The 19,324-nt window shown below is 47.4% G+C and overlaps 1 protein-coding gene across 1 annotated transcript in view; it reads left to right on the top strand.

Annotated features, from left to right (window-relative positions):
• Positions 1–1,479: 1,479 nt before the first annotated feature.
• The window catches only part of LOC120992154 (free fatty acid receptor 2-like), a 65,924-nt gene continuing 48,079 nt past the window's right edge, over positions 1,480–19,324 (top strand). The window contains exon 1 of the mRNA XM_040420941.1: positions 1,480–1,578. The gene's annotated coding sequence lies outside the window, so the exon portion shown is untranslated. The remainder of the gene's footprint in view (positions 1,579–19,324) is intronic.

The raw sequence follows: 19,324 nt of genomic DNA, 5'->3' as shown, positions 1-19,324 counted from the left end.
GGGGAGCTCTGCTGGCACTGATTATAAGGGGAGCTCTGACTGGCACTGATTATAAGGGGAGCTCTGACTGTTACTGATTATAAGGGGAGCTCTGACTGGCACTGATTATAAGGGGAGCTCTGACTGGCACTGATTATAAGGGGAGCTCTGACTGTTACTGATTATAAGGGGAGCTCTGACTGGCACTGATTATAAGGGGATCTCTGACTGGCACTAATTATAAGGGGAGCTCTGACTGGCACTGATTATAAGGGGAGCTCTGACTGGCACTGATTATAAGGGGAGCTCTGACTCCCATTATGTCCCTGGTGGGTCTCCTCTTATTCGATGTAACAGGCAGGGATCATACGTGATCTTTGCTTCCAGAGTGTGGCCCTGACTGATCCTCCGGACGCGTCGTGTGTGATTACCGCCGGGATTATCATCTGTAATTTCACTAAATGATTTGGGATTTTATTTGTTTGATAGATGAGATTGAATGGAGGACATTGGCGGCGGTCCAGTCGCCCGGCGCTATCAGGCGAGATAAGACGGTGTCTCTCCAGATGCTGAATGGGAGACATGACCTGAATTCAGGTCTTCACCGAACAGGAAGCCCCGATACAGAAGTACACCAGAATCAGGCTGCCATTTCCCCTTTAATAATTTGAGATGCACTTCCCCTTTAAATCCAAACTGAGCAAATAGCACTTGCACACGACTGTATGTGTTTTGCGGTCTGCAAATTGCGGATCCGCAAAAAAAAACGGATTACATCCGTATGCCATATGTTTTTTGTTTTTTTTGCGGATCCATTGTAACAATGCCGAAAACGGACAAGAATAGGACATGTTCTATTTTTTTTGTGGGGCTACGGAACGGACGTACTGATATGGACAGCACACGGTGAAATGAATGGGTCCGCATCCTATCCGCAAAAAAAAAAAAAACGGAACGGACACGGAAACAAACAACGTTCGCGTGCATGTAGCCTAAGTCTTATCCAATTTCTTTACTGTGTTTACCTTGGCTGACAACCACTGATTCCTGCCACTACATTGACAAGGACGGTTGTCACCCTATAGCCACCCACCTCCCTTCCTTGTTCTCGCTCCTCTACTGTTGGGTTTGTGTCAGTCTTCACTGCTAATTTAGCATTCCTATTCATGAACCAGGAGGATCAGGATGAACGGTGTTTGTGTGACTTAGCGGCCATAGTTTGATCTGTGTCTGGGAAAGCTGGGTGTGTCCTCCATGGCAGCTCTTCCTTAAGGGTAGATCTAGTTTTGCAGCCATGTGAAGCAGGTAGGAGGGAATAGCAGAGGAGGATAGGAGTTGTAGTTCAGCAGCGTCGGAGGAGGGAGCTCTCCAGGGATTGGTTCCTGAAGTCAGAATCTATTTTGCATTGGTCTCTAGACCCCCAGAGGCCCTGCCCCCATCTCAGAGTGCCAGAGACTCCGCTCCAGGGTGATGAGGATGATGAGGGTAGCTCCCTCTCCCCAGCACACCGCTTGCTGTACTGTCACACTGTATCCAGCAGAGAAGAGCCAGCATCTGCCCAGACAGAGGAGGGAACAGAGGGTCGCACAGCTCCTGCAAGTAAGTTACTGTTATACAGATGCAGCAGAGCTGAGTCTGTCACGGTTGGAAGGGAAATATTGTTTGGATGTAGCAGTGCTGAGTGAATAAGATGTAACCCACTTGTGTCTGCCAGGTGTATGGGACTGAACCTGTCAGGTGTAGCAGTGGTCAGTCTATTAGATGTAGCAGAGCTGAGTCCAAGGTACTAGGGTTGAGGATATCAGATGTAGCGGTGCTGAGTTTGTCAAGGTTGGCAGGGATAAATTGTATAGGTGTAGCAGTGCTGAGTCTATCAGATGTAGCCTACTTGTTCCTGCCAGGTGTATAGGGCTGAACCTGCCAGGTGTAGCTCAGTCTATTAGATGTAGCAGAGCTCAGTCTCCAATGAATTTGTTAGGTCTAGCAGTGCTGAGTCTTTCAGATGTAGCAGAGCTGAGACATTTTCCACTGCTCATGGTGATATTATGATGTGGTTTTACATAGGACTGCAGGTTATCCTCTTGCATTATCAAAATGCACAAACTACACAGACCCAATTAAACTGGTAAACAAACTCAGCCCCACTACATCTACCAATTTAGTATTGCTTACAGAACTAAGTTAATCACTTGCCTCAAAGTGTCATGACGTCACAATGTGCTATTAGTGTTTTTACACAGGACTGCCGGTAAATCTGAAATCAAAGCACTGGGACAGCAATGACAAATGACAAACTTGTTTGTGCTATATCACCAGTATATGTATACGTATAAATCTAGCAGAGCCGGGTTTGACATTTGGCTCAGTGTTCTGGGATATCACAGTTACTGCTTCTTTATTTAAACTAATATTCCGGCCAGCAGTGAGGTCACTGACTTGGCTCTGCTAGATATTTCTCATTATGTCTTCCCTTCCGCCTCCATCCCCCTGTTCCTTCTCCTCTCCCCAGTTTCTTTTCAGCACAGCCTTGTGCCCTATTGATGAATTTGGCACATTGTGCCTGAGGGGAGGGGGGCACAGGGGCGCCGCTCACACAGTGCACCAGTATTAATAATTACCCCCATCTAGTGAAGATTTTTCTATGTGCATTGGCATACCTACCACAGAACCACTGCCCATGGCAGGAGGGAGCCTGACACTGAACTACTTACCCTGCAATCTATGATTGAGTTCAGCACTAGTTGTAAAAATCCATATCTAGCAAGCTCCCCCTAGTGGTGGCTGCAGGCAGCCATAATTATAAGATCAGTCTGTTACACAGGGCTCCCCCTAGTGGTGGCTGCAGGCAGCCATAATTATAAGATCAGTCTGTTACACAGGGCTCCCCCTAGTGGTGGCTGCAGGCAGTCAGAATTATAACATCAGTCTGTTACACAGGGCTCCCCCTAGTGGTGGCTGCAGGCAGTCAGAATTATAACATCAGTCTGTTACACAGGGCTCCCCCCAGTAGTGGCTGCAGGCAGCCAGAATTATAAGATCAGTCTGTTACACAGGGCTCCCCCTAGTGGTGGCTGCAGGCAGCCAGAATTATAAGATCAGTCTGTTACACAGGGCTCCCCCTAGTGGTGGCTGCAGGCAGCCAGAATTATAAGATCAGTCTGTTACACAGGGCTCCCCCTCGTGGTGGCTGCAGGCAGCCAGAATTATAAGATCAGTCTGTTACACAGGGCTCCCCTTAGTAGTGGCTGCAGGCAGCCAGAATTATAAGATCAGTCTGTTACACAGGGCTCCCCCTAGTGGTGGCTGCAGGCAGCCAGAATTATAAGATCAGTCTGTTACACAGGGCTCCCCTTAGTGGTGGCTGCAGGCAGTCAGAATTATAACATCAGTCTGTTAGACAGGGCTCCCCCTAGTAGTGGCTGCAGGCAGCCAGAATTATAAGATCAGTCTGTTACACAGGGCTCCCCCTAGTGGTGGCTGCAGGCAGCCAGAATTATAAGATCAGTCTGTTACACAGGGCTCCCCCTCGTGGTTGCTGCAGGCAGCCAGAATTATAACATCAGTTTGTTACACAGGGCTCCCCCTAGTGGTAGCTGCAGGCAGCAAGGATTATAAGATCAGTCTGTTACACAGGGCTCCCCCTAGTGGTGGCTGCAGGCAGTCAGAATTATAACATCAGTCTGTTATACAGGGCTCCCCCTAGTGGTGGCTGCAGGCAGCCAGGATTATAAGATCAGTCTGTTACACAGGGCTCCCCCTCGTGGTGGCTGCAGGCAGTCAGAATTATAAGATCAGTCTCCTATACAGGGCTCCCCCTAGTGGTGGCTGCAGGCAGCCAGAATTATAAGATCAGTCTGTTACACAGGGCTCCCCCTAGTGGTGGCTGCAGGCAGCCAGAATTATAAGATCAGTTTGTTACACAGGGCTCCCCCTAGTGGTGGCTGCAGGCAGCCAGAATTATAAGATCAGTCTGTTACACAGGGCTCCCCCTAGTGGTGGCTGCAGGCAGCCAGAATTATAAGATCAGTCTGCTATACAGGGCTCCCCCTAGTGGTGGCTACAGGCAGCCAGAATTATAAGATCAGTCTGTTACACAGGGCTCCCCCTAGTGGTAGCTGCAGGCAGCCAGGATTATAAGATCAGTCTGTTACACAGGGCTCCCCCTAGTGGTGGCTGCAGGCAGCCAGAATTATAAGATCAGTCTGTTACACAGGGCTCCCCCTAGTGGTGGCTGCAGGCAGCCAGAATTATAAGATCAGTCTGTTACACAGGGCTCCCCCTAGTGGTGGCTGCAGGCAGCCAGGATTATAAGATCAGTCTGTTACACAGGGCTCCCCCTAGTGGTGGCTGCAGGCAGCCAGAATTATAAGATCAGTCTGGTACACAGGGCTCCCCCTAGTGGTGGCTGCAGGAAGTCAGTATTGTATCATCAGTCTGCAGGCAGTCAGAATTATAAGATCAGTCTGCTATACAGAGCTCCCCCTAGCGGCGGCTGTGGGCAACAAGAATTATAACATCAGTGTACTATACACAGCTCCCCCTAGCGGCGCCTGTGAGCAACAAGAATTATAAGATCAGTCTGTTACACAGAGCTCCCCCTAGTGGTGGCTGCAGGCAGTCCGTATTGTATCATCAGTCTGCTATACAGGGCTCCCCCTAGTGGTGGCTGTGGGCAACAAGAATTATAAGATCTGTCTGTTACACAGAGCTCCCCCTAATGGTGGCTGCAGGCAGTCAGTATTGTATCATCAGTCTGCTATACAGGGCTCCCCCTACTGGTGGCTGCAGGCAGCCAGAATTATAAGATCAGTCTGCTATTCAGGGCTCCCCCTAGTGATGGCTGCAGGCAGACAGAATTATAAGATCAGTCTGTTACACAGGGCTCCACCTAGCGGCGGCTGTGGGCAACAAGAATTATAACATCAGTGTACTATACACAGCTCCCCCTAGCGGCGCCTGTGAGCAACAAGAACTATAAGATCAGTCTGTTACACAGAACTCCCCCTAGTGGTGGCTGCAGGCATTCAGTATTGTATCATCAGTCTGTTACACAGGGCTCCCCCTAGTGGTGGCTGCAGGCAGTCAGTATTGTATCATCAGTCTGCTATACAGGGCTCCCCCTAGTGGTGGCTGTGAGCAACAAGAATTATAAGATCAGTCTGTTACACAGAGCTCCCCCTAGTGGTGGCTGCAGGCAGTCCGTATTGTATCATCATTCTGCTACACAAATGCCATCTGTGTACCTGCACTGATACATTGTAGCAAACTATAAGGAATGCCGAGGGATTGTGCTGCTGATGTATGCAACTCACACTGGATTGTCTAAACTGATACATTGTATAAAATCTCATCTGGGAGACGTTACATAGTAACATTGTTGGAAGGGTTAAATAAAGATATATCGGTGTGACCACCCCATTGAGCGTCTGGCTAACTTGTGCGGCCATTGGTGGATGGAGGTGGGAGTGGCTTGCAGCCCACCACAATATGGGGGTCACACCCCATGCCCACCAACCAAGGGATGGATGAGGATGTGAATTAAGGGAAGGAGAGAGGAGGCATTAGGCTGTGTATGCACAAGAAGGTTCTCATTCACTGACAGCAGGCAGAGATCTTAAAGAGACCTGTCATCAACATTTAACTCTTCAAACAGCAGTCACTGTTCAGACCTAGCTACTCAAATTTTGGGAGGGCAAAAATTTGGACAAGGACAAACTGGGTGTCATGACTGCAGCCTGGCAGAGAGGACGAAGCAGTGGCGCTGGATCGGACGCGATTTTACGTTTTTTATATTTATTTTACCTGCCTCTTTTCAGTTTGCCCCAAAAAATGTGAACTTAACCCCTTTAATTCCTTCCTATCTTGCTTTTAATTTGGGTCTGTCATCAGGAGGGTCTCTCCACCCGCTACCCGCATCCTAGGCTCAAGAATGACATGGCTGGTTGGAAATCCCTCGCCTGCGCACTGACAATATCCAGCGCATGCGCACAGTCTGGACCCTTCCTCCCCTCTTATGCAGGTGTCTGGATGATGAGGGTGAGAAGTGTTGTCAGGATTGGTGGGGGTCCCAGTCTCGGCACCCCCACCCATGAGCTATTCCATAGTGGGATACAGCAAGGTGCAGTACCAAGGACAGCCACTACAGAATGCATGGCGCTGTGGCGGGAGCCAGACCCCACCAATCTGATATGGATGCTGTCCTTTATAGAAAGGTCGTCCATATTAAAAATCCCAGACAACCCCTTTAAGTGAAGTTTCAGTCGCAGAATGGACGATATATAAAACTGCACAGATAACCCAGACAGGGAATAACAAAGTAATGGGGGTGGGGGGGTTGCACATCTAGGGTGGAGTTACCCTTTAAGTCCACATGGATCGCCTGATAATAGGAAGTGCTCTGTGTACAGGACGCTTCTCTCTGTTCTTTCTACACAGATGGCGACATCGATGCCAAGGGGAAGATTTACACTGCGCCAATAATTGCTTCTCCCTGAGAAGTTTGTGTGCAAATGGTGCGTGCCAAAAACAAGTCAGGTCACCGGAAATACTGGGTCCTCCGCCTGCCAGATGAGTGAGCAGAGCTGAGACCGTGCCAGCAGCAGGCCGGAGCCTCTCCAGTGCTTGTGGGTCAGACCAGTGGAGTCGCCGGCTCCTATAGCTTGTAGAGATCAGAATCCAGTAATCATGTCCTCCGAGGCCCGGAGAACATGAGAAAGCAGGAAATAAAAAGAGTCCTCTATCTGATCCTGGGAAAGCTGGGTACAAAAGGATTCACCAGTCAGGAGTCTAAGAAGTCTGGTCGACAACTTCTTGGGGTACAGGATAATGACACTAACACTTGGGGTACAGGATAATGACACTGACACTCGGGGTACAGGATAATGACGCTGACACTCGGGGGACAGGATAATGACACTGACACTTGGGGTACAGGATAATGACACTGACACTCGGGGTACAGGATAATGACACTGACACTCGGGGTACAGGATAATGACACTGACACTTGGGGTACAGGATAATGACACTGACACTTGGGGTACAGGATAATGACACTGACACTCGGGGTACAGGATAATGACACTGACACTCGGGGTACAGGATAATGACACTGACACTCGGGGTACAGGATAATGACACTGACACTCAGGGGACAGAATAATGACACAGACACTCGGGGGACAGGATAATGACACTGACTCTCGGGGGACAGAATAATGACACTGACACTTAGGGTACAGGATAATGACCTGACACTTGGGGTACAGGATAATTACACACTGACACTTGGGGTACAGGATAATGACACTGACACTCGGGGGACAGAATAATGACACAGACACTCGGGGGACAGGATAATGACACTGACTCTCGGGGGACAGAATAATGACACTGACACTTAGGGTACAGGATAATGACACTGACACTTGGGGTACAGGATAATTACACACTGACACTTGGGGTACAGGATAATGACACTGACACTCGGGGGACAGGATAATGACATTAACACTCGGGGTACAGGATAATGACACTGACACTCGGGGTACAGGGTAATGACACTGACACTCGGGGGACAGGATAATGACACTGACACTTGGGGTACGGGATAATGACACTGACACTTGGGGTACAGGATAATGACACTGACACTCGGGGTACAGGATAATGACACTGACACTTGGGGTACAGGATAATGACACTGACACTTGGGGTACAGGATAATGACACTGACACTTGGGGTAAGGGATAATGACACTGACACTTGGGGTACAGGATAATGACACTGACACTGGGGGTACAGGATAATGACACTGACACTTGGGGTACAGGATAATGACACTGACAGACACTGACACTTGGGGTACAGGATAATGACACTGACACTTGGGGTACAGGATAATGACACTGACACTTGGGGTACAGGATAATGACACTACACTTGGGGTACAGGATAATGACACTTGGGGTACAGGATAATGACACTGACACTCGGGGTACAGGATAATGACACTGACACTTGGGGTACAGGATAATGACACTGACACTTGGGGTACAGGATAATGACACTGACACTCGGGGTACAGGATAATGACACTGACACTTGGGGTATAGAATAATGACTGACACTTGGGGTACGGGATAATGACACTGACACTCGGGGTACAGGATAATGACACTGACACTTGGGTACAGGATAATGACACTGACACTTGGGGTACAGGATAATGACACTACACTTGGGGTACAGGATAATGACACTTGGGGTACAGGATAATGACACTGACACTCGGGGTACAGGATAATGACACTGACACTTGGGGTACAGGATAATGACACTGACACTTGGGGTACAGGATAATGACACTGACACTCGGGGGACAGGATAATGACACTGACACTCGGGGTACAGGATAATGACACTGACACTCGGGGGACAGGATAATGACACTAACACTTGGGGTACAGGATAATGACACTGACACTCGGGGGACAGGATAATGACACTGACACTTGGGGTACAGGATAATGACACTGACACTTGGGGTACAGGATAATTACACACTGACACTTGGGGTACAGGATAATGACACTGACACTCGGGGGAACAGGATAATCACACTAACACTTGGGGTACAGGATAATGACACTGACACTCGGGGGACAGGATAATGACACTGACACTCGGGGTACAGGATAATGACACTGACACTCGGGGTACAGGATAATGACACTGACACTTGGGGTAGGGGATAATGACACTGACACTTGGGGTACAGGATAATGACACTGACACTTGGGGTACAGGATAATGACACTGACACTCGGGGTACAGGATAATGACACTGATACTCGGGGTACAGGATAATGACACTGACACTCGGGGTACAGGGTAATGACACTGACACTCGGGGGACAGGATAATGACACTAACACTTGGGGTACAGGATAATGACACTGACACTTTGGGTACAGGATAATGACACTGACACTTGGGGTAGGGGATAATGACACTGACACTCGGGGTACAGGATAATGACACTGACAATTGGGGTACAGGATAATGACACTGACACTTGGGGTACGGGATAATGACACTGACACTTGGGGTACAGGATAATGACACTGACACTGGGGGTACAGGATAATGACACTGACACTTGGGGTACAGGATAATGACACTGACAGACACTGACACTTGGGGTACAGGATAATGACACTGACTCTCGGGGTACAGGATAATGACACTGACTCTCGGGGTACAGGATAATGACACTGACACTGGGGGTACGGGATAATGACACTGACACTTGGGGTACGGGATAATGACACTGACACTCGGGGTACAGGATAATGACACTGACACTGGGGGTACGGGATAATGACACTGACACTTGGGGTACAGGATAATGACACTACACTCGGGGTACAGGATAATGACACTGAAACTTGGGGTACAGGGTAATGACACTGACACTTGGGGTACAGGATAATGACGCTGACACTTGGGGTACAGGATAATGACGCTGACACTCGGGGTACAGGATAATGACACTGACACTTGGGGTACAGGATAATGACACTGACACTTGGGGTACAGGATAATGACACTGACTCTCGGGGTACAGAATAATGACACTGACACTTGGGGTACGGGATAATGACACTGACACTCGGGGTACAGGATAATGACACTGACACTTGGGCTACAGGATAATGACACTGACACTCGGGGTACAGGATGACATATGAAGCCCCCGCCTGCTCCAGTTGCTGTGTTGTTATCAGTGTATCCACTTGTTTTCTGATGAGGATGAGATCGCCCAATCAAGGAGCATTTTTAGGATCTCCAGGGTGCCCTCAGCTGTGTGCCAACAATGAAGCCCCCAGTGCACCTCCATAGTGGTGCCAGTATTACCGCTTGCCTTTAGTAGAAAAAGAACCCCAAAGTAATGTCAGTAGAGCAAAAAAAAAAACATCTTCCGTGCCCCAATAGTATTAATCACCCCTAAAGTGTTCAAAGAAGTAAAACATGTACATAGCGATTCCACCAGCAGAATAGTGAGTGCAGCTCTGGAGGATAATACAGGATGTAACTCAGGATCAGTGACTCCACCAGCAGAATAGTGAGTGCAGCTCTGGAGTATAATACAGGATGTAACTCAGGATCAGTGCAGGATAAGTAATGTAATGTATGTACATAGTGACTGCACCAGCAGAATAGTGAGTGCAGCTCTGGAGTATAATACAGGATGTAACTCAGGATCAGTACAGGATAAGTAATGTAATGTATGTACACAGTGACTGCACCAGCAGAATAGTGAGTGCAGCTCTGGAGTGTAATACAGGATGTAACTCGGGATCAGTACAGGATAAGTAATGTATGTACACAGTGACTGCACCAGCAGAATAGTGAGTGCAGTTTTGGAGTATATTACAGGATGTAACTCAGGATCAGTACAGGATAAGTAATGTCATGTACACAGCGACTGCACCAGCAGAATAGTGAGTGCAGCTCTGGAGTATAATACAGGATGTAACTCAGGATCAGTACAGGATAAGTAATGTAATGTACGTACACAGTGACTGCACCAGCAGAATAGTGAGTGCAGCTCTGGAGTGTAATACAGGATGTAACTCGGGATCAGTACAGGATAAGTAATGTATGTACACAGTGACTGCACCAGCAGAATAGTGAGTGCAGCTCTGGAGTATAATACAGGATGTAACTCAGGATCAGTACAGGATAAGTAATGTATGTACACAGTGACTGCACCAGCAGAATAGTGAGTACAGCTCTGGAGTATAATACAGGATGTAACTCAGGATCAGTACAGGATAAGTAATGTATGTACACAGTGACTGCACCAGCAGAATAGTGAGTGCAGCTCTGCAGTATAATACAGGATGTAACTCAGGATCAGTACAGGAGAAGTAATGTAATGTATGTACACAGTGACTGCACCAGCAGAATAGTGAGTGCAGCTCTGGAGTATAATACAGGATATAACTCAGGATCAGTACAGGAGAAGTAATGTCATGTATGTAAATTATATCTGAGTTGATGTGAAGTCGTCTCTTCTGGCTCCATCTATAATAACCATCATCCGTTATTTGATAATATTATTTAATATGACAGAAATTGTGACTGTAATACAGATGTGATCATTGTACCTCTTGGCGGTTACCTGCCCCGGAGCGCCTCATCTTTCCTCATATCCTGCCCTGTGACACTTTGCTGCAGGGCGTCATCTGCTCAGCGACATCCGATGGTCACTGATCTAATTATAACAATTACCTCTCGGCAGTGATGTCATTAATTAAGGTGCAGCAGAATTATCTGCGGCTCCTTCCACGAACCGTTGTGCATCAGGTCACACGCAGATCCTGTCACACTGAGCGCCACAAAGCAGGATCGGCGATTCAATTAACCTAATATGAATCATCGAGAGCGAAGATGAAATATTTTTCAAGGGCGCTCCCATTCATGTGCTCAAAGTTTATTCTACAAAGTGTCGTCCTGGCCATTTTCTGTGCCTTCTATGGAAATGAATGGAAGATCAATGGATTTACGTTTCTAGACGGCAGCGTGCGCGAGGGCCGTCGTATGGACGCTTCCATGTCTGCCTGTAACACAAGACGTTTGTGGCTACTGGGAGTAATGGTAGACGTGGAGAGGGATGTTATAGGGTTTGAAGGGTGTGTAGACTTTTGCAGTCAGTTATTTTATTGCTACAATGTATCTGAATGGGAGAGAATATAGCGAATTCTTAATTAGACTGCTCTAATCCGTAGACAAAGATGGTTGCAAAAGTTTACACACCCTCACCATTTAATCTCAGTGACACTGCCATCAAGGTTACGGACCTCGTACACAGTCCTCATGATGGATTACGATAATATTCACAAGCCATCCTCACTAATGATCCAGGCCACCACTAATTAGGAGAACTGTTGCTATGGAAACACTAATCATTGATTTTTAATCCTAACGAACCGCCACACGTCGAGTGTCCATAGAGATCACCTTCAAGTGTCCACGTCCTCTGATCCCATAACGAGTGATGGTGACGTCTTCACACTCATCATGTATTTAAAGGGACACTCCAGATCTGCTCTCCCCGAGGATGGGATCTGCCTCTCATTCACTCCCACAAAAATATTTGCATCGACATCCCCCCATTTCATAAATTTGAAGGGTCTGATCCCTGCTTTAATACATAAATATATAACCCTGTGGCTTCATGGGAGTGGGGCCTGACACAACTAGGACATAAAAGACACTATATGGGGCTCAACAAGGCTCCCGAGACCTATGGAGAGTGGGGGAACACCCAAAACTCCAGGGGGAACACCCAAAACTTCATGGGGAACACCCAAAACTCCATGTGGAGCACTCGTGGGGCAACACCCAAAACTCCAGGGGGAACACCCAAAACTCCAGGGGGAACACCCAAAACTTCATGGGGAACACCCAAAACTCCATGTGGAACACTCGTGGGGCAACAGCCAAAACTCCAGGGGGAACACCCAAAACTCCAGGGGGAACACCCAAAACTCCAGGGGGAAGACTCGTGGGGGAGCACCCAATACTCCAGGGGGAAGACCCAAAACTCCAGGGGGAACACCCAAAACTTCATAGGGAACACCCAAAACTTCATGGGGAACACCCAAAACTCCATGTGGAACACTCCAGGGGCAACACCCAAAACTCCAGGGGGAACACCCAAAACTTCATGGGGAACACCCAAAACTTCATGGGGAAAACCCAAAACTCCATGTGGAACACTCGTGGGGCAACACCCAAAACTCCAGGGGGAACACCCAAAACTTCATGGGGAACACCCAAAACTCCATGTGGAACACTCGTGGGGCAACACCCAAAACTCCAGGGGGAACACCCAAAACTCCAGGGGGAACACCTAAAACTTCATGGGGAACACCCAAAACTTCATGGGGAACACCCAAAACTTCATGGGTAACACCCAAAACTCCATGTGGAACACTCGTGGGGCAACACCCAAAACTCCAGGGGGAACACCCAAAACTCCAGGGGGAACACTCATGGGGGAGCACCCAAAATTTCCCACTGTACAGATAGATTTCAATGAATAACATTTTTAATGACATGCAATTATAAAAATATTCAGATCCAGGTGCTGGTTTAAAAAGTACAAAATATTTTTAATGGACAACCCCTTTAATGGAAGCCGGATTTACTAGTCGGTTCAATATAAGCTCCTTAGCTCCCACTAGTGGCAGCTTCAGGCAGCGATTTTTCATCACAGTAGGAAACGAGCGTTTATCAGACGTTAGTGACAGCGCTTATCTTGGTCCTACAGCGGTAAAGCTCAGTGTAATTATCGCTGCCTTCGGCCGGCTCGTTAATCATTACCGATACATCCACGGCCTGATCTTCCTGCTATCTATTAATAGGTAATGTGTCCCGCTCTCACCCGCTCCCGCCCCCTCCCCACTCTCGCCCTCTTCCCCGCTCTCACCACCTTCCTGCTCTCCCATCTACTTTTCCGATCAAATAATCACACTAAACTGGTTTCGCTAATGGGAGAAGGTGGAAAACACTGTCTTTAACGAATTACCGCCCCGAAATCCATCCCCCGTTAACCGTTTCCTTCCCAATGACCAATCGCTTGAAAGTCAGGTCTGAGGCAGCCAGAGCGTCACACAGGTGATACGAGCAATCTGATTGGCTGCTTATCGAGAGGCCACTCCCACCGGGCCATGTGCCTCCGCTTCAGGTAGTCAGAGATTTACACCTCAATGCACTTTACAGGTCTGTGATGTGTCTTCACCTGACAGTGGGGCATGTGGTGGGGAGGGGGGCGAGACAGTCTAGACGTGTAGAAAACAGACAGACAGAGACAGACAGATAGAGAGACAGACAGATAGACAGATAGATAATAGACTGTTATATTAGATATTGACGAAGCTTCTTGCACTGTATATATGAGATCTATCACTGGACGGAGCAGATGATGGGTGTCGGAGGACGGACGGGAAGTCTCCGCAGCTCTCACACCCAAACATAACACATCTACGTATTTTACGAGGAGAATGTGAAAATGAACCAACAAATTGTAACCATAAAATTCTGTGAGGAGGCCGCATATGGAGGGAAAAGTGCGCAATAAAACACTGAAGTGCTCCTTCAAGCATAATCATCCCTATTACACCAAGCACATTGCCTGGTAGGGTTGATCATGCTGATTAAAACGATACTTTAATTTATTTTTGCAGGTTGCAGTTTTCCCGGGGGGCAGGCGCAGCTCTTGGAGCACCTTTATAGCTTTGCACCTTGTGCTCATTACACTAGCCTTTGAATTCAGAGGGGGGAAAAAGCAGTCTGGTTTGAGAGCTTATACAAGCAGACAAACAACGCGAGTTTGTGAGCGTACGGGGGTTTGATATCAAGTGTGTGTTTGTATTAAGTGTGTGACTTTAGATTACGTGAGGGATTATCTGTGAGAGCTACATTATTTGGGTGCATTGCTGAGTGGCTGTGCCTGACTTTATTGTACTCTATACCAAGTCAGAGCAGTGTAGTCTAGTTTATACACTGTGACTTGCTTTTGCTGCCAGGTTTATTGCACAGCAGCTGAGAGTATACTGGGATTAATTGTATTTTTCTCTTCCTTCTCCAGGGTGTTGCACAGGTGAGTAATTAGGGTGTGGCTATCTAATTTGGAGAAGTTAAATAGCCAGTCTTGTGGGCAGCTCAGTCCTTTGAATCCAGAGGGGGAAAAAATCTGTCTGGTTTGAGAGCGGCACTTATACAAGCAGACAAACAACGCGAGTTTGTAAGCGTTCGCGTGTTTGATTTCCAGTGTGTGTTTGTATTCAGTGTGTGACTTTAGATTACGTGACTTAAGATTCAGGGACTTTAGGAGGGGACTACAGTAAGTTACATTCTTATCACTGCACTATATTGTATTTCTCTTTTCTTGCGTAATCCCCATTAAGGGCTCATGCACACGAACGTACTTTCCGTGTCTGTTCTTTTTTATTTTTCTGCAGACCGTATGCGGAACCATTGATTTCAATAGGTCCGGAAAAAAAAGGAAGGTACTCCGCGTGCATTCCGTTTCCGCATGTCCGTATTTCAGTTCTGCAAAAAAATAGAACATGTCCTAGGATAGTACTGTTCTATTAGGGGCCAGTTGTTCCGTTACGCAAAATACGGAATGCACACGGACGTCATCCGTATTTATTGCGGCTCCTTTTTTGCGGACCGCAAAATACATACGGTCGTGTGCATGAGCCCTAAGTATGTGTTCCATTATTGACAGCGCAGTCCAGTGCACATCTTGTCTGGGAAGAGTGCAGGGAGGCTAGCCCTAATCTGACACAAGGTTGGCAGATGAGGGGGATGTCAGTCCAGGGACGGCACTGCCGCAGCCGGACACTTCCTCTGCCAGTCAGGGGAATATCAGCTCCAGAAAGCAGGGGACCAGGAGAGCAGGCCAGACAGGTGCTGGTAGTGGGAGACTCAATTATTAGGGGTACAGATATGGCAATCTGTCACAAAGACCGGGATCGTGGAACAGTGTGCTGTCTTCCTGGCGCTAGAGTTCGACATATCGCGGATCGGGTTGACAGATTACTGGGAGGGGCTGGAGATGATCCAGCGGTCATGGTCCATGTCGGAACCAATGACAAAGTTAGAGGTAGGTGGAGCGTCCTTAAAAATGATTTCAGGGATTTAGGTCAAAAGCTTATGGCAAGGACCTCAAAGGTAGTGTTTTCGGAAATAATGCCTGTACCACGAGCCACACAAGAAGCGGGAGATTAACAAGTGGCTCTAGAACTGGTGTAGGAAGGAGGGGTTTGGGTTCCTGGACAACTGGGCCGACTTCTCTCGTCGGCTACCGGCTCTATCGTAGGGACGGGCTGCACCTCAATGGGGAAGGGGCAGCTGTGTTGGGGGAGAAGATGGCTAGAAGGTTGGAGGAGTGTTTAAACTAGGGACTGGGGGGGAGGGGGGATTACATTATAGGAGGGGAAGATAGTGCAGATAGAGACCGGGGGCAGGTAGTGGGACTGGGGGAGGAATGGAAGGAGGGACTAGAACAGTTCAGAAGGAAAGGTGTAGGGTAAAAAATATACATAAACCTCTCAAATGTATGTATACTAATGCCAGAAGCCTGACTAATAAACCGGGGAACTGGAATTAGTGATGTGTGAGGAGGACTATGACATAGTGGGAATAACTGAGACACGGCTGGATGATAGCTATGACAGTGGGAATAACTGAGACATGGCTGGAGGATAGCTATGACAGTGGGAATAACTGAGACATGGCTGGATGATAGCTATGGCAGTGGGAATAACTGAGACATGGCTGGATGATAGCTATGACAGTGGGAATAACTGAGACATGGCTGGATGATAGCTATGACAGTGGGAATAACTGAGGCATGGCTGGATGATAGCTATGACATAGAGGGAATAACGAGAGAATAACTGAGACATGGCTGGAGGATAGCTATGACAATGGGAATAACTGAGACATGGCTGGATGATAGCTATGACAGTGGGAATAACTGAGACATGGCTGGATGATGGCTATGACAGTGGGAATAACTGAGACATGGCTGGAGGATAGCTATGACAGTGGGAATAACTGAGACATGGCTGGATGATAGCTATGACATAGAGGGAATAACGAGAGAATAACTGAGACATGGCTGGAGGATAGCTATGACAATGGGAATAACTGAGACATGGCTGGATGATAGCTATGACAGTGGGAATAACTGAGACATGGCTGGATGATGGCTATGACAGTGGGAATAACTGAGACATGGCTGGAGAATAGCTATGACAGTGGGAATAACTGAGACATGGCTGGATGATAGCTATGACAGTGGGAATAACTGAGACATGGCTGGATGATAGCTATGACAGTGGGAATAACTGAGGCATAGCTGGATGATAGCTATGACAGTGGGAATAACTGAGACATGGCTGGATGATATCTATGACAGTGGGAATAACTGAGACATGGCTGGATGATAGCTATGACAGTGGGAATAACTGAGACATGGCTGGATGATAGCTATGACACTGGGAATAACTGAGACATGGCTGGAGGATAGCTATGACAGTGGGAATAACTGAGACATGGCTGGAGGATAGCTATGACAGTGGGAATAACTGAGACATGGCTGGATGATAGCTATGACTGGGCAGTTAATGTACAAGGTTACAGTCTGTTTAGAAAGGATCGTCAAAACCGGAGAGGGGTCTGCCTTTATGTAAAGTCCTGTCTAAAGCCCACACTCCGGGAATATATAAGTGAGGGACATGAACATGTGGAGTCCCTGTGGGTAGAGATACATGGAGGCAAAAACAATAATAAATTACTAATAGGAGTTTATTATAAACCACCTAATATACCAGAGTCCACAGAAAATCTACTACTAAACGAGATAGACCAGGCGGCAAATCATAATGAGGTGGTTATTATGGGGGACTTCAACTACCCAGATATAGACTGGGAAACTGAAACTTGTATATCTCATAAAGGAAACAGGTTCTTGGCAATAACCAAAGACAATTATCTCTCCCAACTGGTTCAGGACCCGACTAGAGGGACGGCCATACTGGACTTAGTATTAACCAATAGACCTGACAGAACAACAGACGTGCAGGTCGGGGGACACCTGGGAAATAGTGACCATAAAGTAATAACCTTCCAATTATCATTCAGAAGAGCGTTTCTACAGGGAGGAACAAAAATACCAAATGTAGCCAACTAAGAGAGGCCATAGGCCTAACTAACTGGGACAAAAATAAAAATGCAGCTACAAAATGGGATATTTTTAAAAACATCCTTAACTCTAATTGTGAGAGGTACATACCTTATGGGAATAAAAGGTTATGGAACAAGAAAAAAACAATGTGGATAAATAGAAATGTAAGAAAAGCAATAAATGACAAAAAGAAAGCATATAAATCACTAAAACAGGAGGGTAGCACGGAAGCACTGAAAAACTATAAGGAAAAAAATAGAACATGTAAAAACAAAATAAAAGCAGCCAAACTAGAGACCGAGAGATTAATTGCCAAAGAGAGTAAAACTAACCCTAAAATGTTCTTCAATTATATAAATGGTAAAAAGGATAAATCTGAAGGTGTCGGCCCTCTACAGTGTAATGAGGGGGGAGTCGCAGAGAGCGACGAGGAGAAAGCAAAGCTATTAAATATTTTTTTTCTCCACTGTATTCACTGAGGAAAATAAACTGTCAGATGACATGCAGAATGTAAAAGTAAATTCCCCATTAAAAGTGCCCTGTCTGACCCAGGAAGAAGTACAGCGACGTCTTAAAAAGATTAAAATAGACAAATCGCCAGGACCAGATGGCATACACCCCCGTATCCTAAGAGAATTAATTAATGTCATAACCAAACCCTTATTTCTGATATTTAAGGACCCTATACTGACAGGGAGTGTTCCACAGGATTGGCGCATAGCAAATGTGGTGGCAATATTCAAAAAGGGTCCAAAAACAGAGCCCAGAAACCAGGGGCGTCGTTAGGTCAAAACATTCGGGGCTGGAGCCCCGGATGGTTTGTCCAGTGCCCCGAATGCAGGACCGGTAAGGGGGCCCACAGCGCCGCTTCCTAGCTAATTTATTCACTTCACTTGCCTCTGTGTAATCTCGCACAGGCGCACTGGCAGAGGCATCGTCAAGCAAAGTGCGCATGCGCCATCTTCCAGCGCACCTTGTTCGACGATGCCTCTGCCAGTGCGCTTGTGTGAGATTACACAGAGGCAAGTGAAGTGAATAAATTAGCTAGGAGGCGGCGCTGGGCGGGGAGGGGATCTGTGAATGACATTCATGGGGATCTGTGGATGACATTTATGGGGATCTGTGGTGGATGACACTTATGGGGGATCTGTGGATGACAATTATGGGGGATCTGTGGATGACACTTATGGGGATATGTGGATGACATTTATGGGGGATCTGTGGATGACATTTATGGGGGATCTGTGGATGACCATTATGGGGGATCTGTGGATGACACTTATGGTGGATCTGTGGATGACATTTATGGGGGATCTGTGGATGACATTTATGGGGGATCTGTGGATGACACTTATGGGGATCTGTGGATGACACTGATGGGGATCTGTGGATGACACTGATGGGGATCTGTGGATGACACTGATGGGGATCTGTGGATGGCACTGTTATGGATGATCTGTGGGGTTGCCCAGACGGCTAGGCCCTTCACTGTAGCTATTAACCCCATTCAGCAGTCCCCCATTCACTGAAGGGGGGACTGTCACTGCTGAAAGGGGTTAATAACTACTGTG

This window comes from Bufo bufo, chromosome 1 (assembly GCF_905171765.1).
Source record: "Bufo bufo chromosome 1, aBufBuf1.1, whole genome shotgun sequence".
Classification (NCBI taxonomy): Eukaryota; Metazoa; Chordata; class Amphibia; order Anura; family Bufonidae; genus Bufo; species Bufo bufo.
The sequence above is the reverse complement of the archived record's forward strand: the minus strand, read 5'-3'. Positions and strand labels throughout refer to the sequence as shown.